The sequence below is a fragment of the Halyomorpha halys genome, unplaced genomic scaffold (assembly GCF_000696795.3).
Source record: "Halyomorpha halys isolate HHAL.00 unplaced genomic scaffold, Hhal_1.1 Scaffold1108.1, whole genome shotgun sequence".
Lineage (NCBI taxonomy): Eukaryota > Metazoa > Arthropoda > Insecta > Hemiptera > Pentatomidae > Halyomorpha > Halyomorpha halys.
This window is the reverse complement of record NW_027109167.1, coordinates 104,321-108,056: the sequence shown is the minus strand read 5'-3', so window position 1 is coordinate 108,056 and position 3,736 is coordinate 104,321. Positions and strand designations below refer to the sequence as shown.

The following is a 3,736-nucleotide window of genomic DNA, read 5'->3' as shown; positions in this document are numbered from 1 at the left end:
ACTTCTTCGATATTCATGGGTCGGTCTTTGGTAGGTTTTAATCCAAAAATAAAATCCAAGCTAAAAGTTTACATATCTTTGTCCCTCTATTCAATTTTGCATATTTTCTTTTCTTTGCCATATTATATTTATTTAATACATTCAGCGAGATAGTACTCAATATAAATAACGCTAAATAATTATAGTTAGTTGAAAAATCACAACTCAACTTTCTCTTAGCACCCTATCTACGTCCCCTATTTTGTACACTGGAGGTATTCATGATGATTTGTTAAATGTAAAATGTTTTACCATGTTAAATTTTATAAGTATATGATTGTGAGCAGCCCTATTTAAAGTCATGTTAAATACATTAGAGCTCCTAGCGGATTTTCTGAGCAACTTGTTTTATAACCTTTTCTTCGAAAATTTCGTGTTATTGTTTACTTTTAAGTTTTGATTAAAGTAATTTATTACAACATACAGCTAGTGGAAGTTGACATCTATGACATCTATCGGTCAGTGCCAAAATAACAAACAGAAACGATAAACATAAGGGGTATTCATGATGGTGTGTTAAATGTAAGATGTTTTACCATTTTAAAATGTTATAAGTGTAGGATTATGAGCAGTCATGCTAATGCATAAGAGCTCCTAGCGGATTTTTTGAGCAACTTGTTTTATAACCTTTCTTTCCAAAACTTTATGTTATTGTTTACTTCAAGTTGTGATTAAAGTAATTTAATGCAACATGCCTAAATTAAGTGAAAAGTAGAAGTTGTGTGAAAATATGGTCCCTCAGTGCCTTGTTGATCTTCTAAATTGTGAGGAAGAGAATCAAGATGTGCTAATTGACAACTGTTATTACATTATTATTATTTTCATCCATTGCTTTATTAGTTATGAAAACATCTAAAACAATACTAACACAATCAAAACACAAACTACGAGCAAGTAATATGTACAATACTATACTACTTGTTACTATAACAAACAAAATGGTGACGAGCTCAGCTGGTCTGTTGTCTGTCGTCACTCTCCATTTAACAGACTCTTAACCATATTAGGGGTATTCATGATCTTTGGTTTAACATGTTAAAGCGTTTTAAATGGAAAAACTTATGTTAAATCGAAAAAAAATTGCCTTCTTTTACCGTGGTAAAACGAAATAACATTTAACATGGCTGAGAGTCTGTTACTTGGTCTGTTAAATGGAGAATGACGTCACACAATAGACCAGTTGAGATCGCCGCCATTTTCGTTGTACAGCTCATTTCTATCGTGTGTTTGTGGTATTCATATCCCTGCTATTAAACCAGAATGGATAATTTTAATGATACATTTGAGAAAAAAAAACAGTAAAAAAAAATGTAATTTCATTCTACTATCTGAAAATTTGTAAACGCTCGCCAGATAAAAATCTCACTATATGAACCATGTAATTATTCTTAGGGGACATATGTCCCAGAATAAATTTATTTTTTCATTTCATTTCATAAGCTAAACTTTCTCACAAATTCCACTTTTCACTCACTCTAGGCATGTTGTAATTAATTACTTAAATCAAAACTGAAGTAAACAATAACATGAGGGTCTGGAAGGAAGGTTATAAACATAAAGGCTTATACAACAAGTTGCTGAGAAAATCCGCTAGGGGCTCTTATGCATTTAACGTTTAACATGACTTCAAATAGGGCTGCTCACAATCTTATAGTTATAACATTTAACATGGTAAAACATTTAACATTTAACACAACATCATGAATACCCCTATTATAGGGGTTTATTTTATTATTATTATTTATTATACTTTTGTTAAATGGAGAAATTTTTCCTTCTCTTACCGCGTTAAAACGATATAACGCATAGCATGAGGGGTATTCATTATGTTGTGTTAAATGTGAAATGTTTTACAATGTTAAATGTTTTAAGTATAGGATTGTGAGCAGCCATATTTACAGTCCTGTTAAATGGTAAATGCATAAGAGCTCCTAGCGGATTTTTCAAGCTACTTGTTTTATTTCCTTTTCTTCGAAACCTTCAAGTTATTTTTTATTTATAGGTTTTGATTAAAATAATTTATTACGAAATACCTAATTTGAAGGAGAAGTGGAAGTTTTGTGAAAGTTTGTTTGATCTTCTAACTTGTGAGGTAGAGAATCAAGATGAGCTAATTGACAACTGTCACTACATTATTAGTATTGTCATCCATTGCTTTATTAGATTTAAAAACATCCAAAACAATACTAAAAAACAATCAAACAAATTTGTGACGAGCTCAGCTGGTCTGTTGCATGACGTCATTCTCCATTTATCAGACCTAGTAACAGACTCTCAACTCTGTTATATATTATATCGTTTTAACATGGTAGGGGAAGGAAATTTTTTTCATGATGTTATATTGTTTTAACATGCTAAAAGAAGGAAATATTTCTCCATTTAACATAGGTTTTTTCTTTATATATAATTTTTTCAATTGCTTGAGACTGGTATTTATTTATTAAATAAATCAAATGGTATCCTTGTTAAGTCTCAACACTATATTGTATCAACAGTCCAATGTTTCGGCCAATTCGGCCTTTCTTAAGGACAATCAAACAATTAACAGCTTATTATACATTCATTTGTAACAATTTTAACAACATTATTATTAATAATATAGTATCCCTTAAATATAAATTTACACCCTTTACATCCAAATTTAAAAATGTTTAGCAGGCTATTCTGCCCAGGTCGTTAATTACAAACTAAATCACCATATGAAATAGTCAATTAATAGGGAATCATATTAATTATTAGTAATTTTTTCCATTTAATATGTTAAACTAAAGATCATGAATACCCCTACTGGTGAACTCGTGTGGAAGTTTTCCACATGAAAATTTTCATAGTAATAGAAAATTTATATTCAAATATAAATTGTGTTATTACCAAGAATACAATTTAATGTAGCTGGGTCTCCGAGGTGTATGACAAGTTTAATAAAAATCATTTGAGTTGTTTTGAGAAAATAAAAAAAAATGAGAAAAATCGATTTATAAAATGGCGTTTCCAGTCGGTCGATTTTATCGAAAAAGTACCCGTCTTATCCCAGACTATATAGCCGCCTTAATTATGTAATTTTACTTACAAAATTTTCATTTTTGAGCTTGGCTGTTCACACAGACCATTTTGCGAGACCTTATTTGGACTATTTGGTTATTTGGACTTACGAGACCTCCAAATACACGTTTATATATTTATGTCTGCTAACTCTACATCTCTCAGCATTAATGAGTAATACATTATTAAATTTTTAGATAAAATTTAACTCCCTTTCAAAATTAACTCCACGCATTTTCATTATTGAGTTTTGCAGCACTGGTTAATTTCAGTCAGTCCCTCATTATAAACTAGGAGCTTCGAGTTCCACTTTGCTTGTGGACTCTTTATGCTTAATCCAGCTATATTGAAAATTAAAATATTGTTTTTAGCGGAATGACTGTATTGGCGTCAAATAAACAAAGCTGCTCAACGAAGGTCGCCTCTGGACTGCTGCGTGGAGTGGGAGGTAATGTTTGTTTAAAAGCAGCGCTATTCCTGGCAGACGTCCAATACTAGATCGTGTTTGTTTCTCTTTGTGTCAGGATTTTAAGAAGATTACAGACTTAAGTGAGTTCAAATAATACGTTTATTATTTAATTACTCTAAGAATAATAAAATTCAAAATGCAATCAATACAATAATTGTAACACTTCATTAGATTCTTGCTGGCCAT

General features: G+C 30.8%; 1 protein-coding gene across 1 annotated transcript in view; it reads left to right on the top strand.

Moving 5' to 3' along the window:
* The first annotated feature begins 3,542 nt into the window (after nucleotides 1–3,542).
* Nucleotides 3,543–3,736, top strand: part of LOC106688342 (putative cystathionine gamma-lyase 2) — a 23,442-nt gene continuing 23,248 nt past the window's right edge. The window contains exon 1 of the mRNA XM_067047340.1: nucleotides 3,543–3,630. The gene's annotated coding sequence lies outside the window, so the exon portion shown is untranslated. The remainder of the gene's footprint in view (nucleotides 3,631–3,736) is intronic.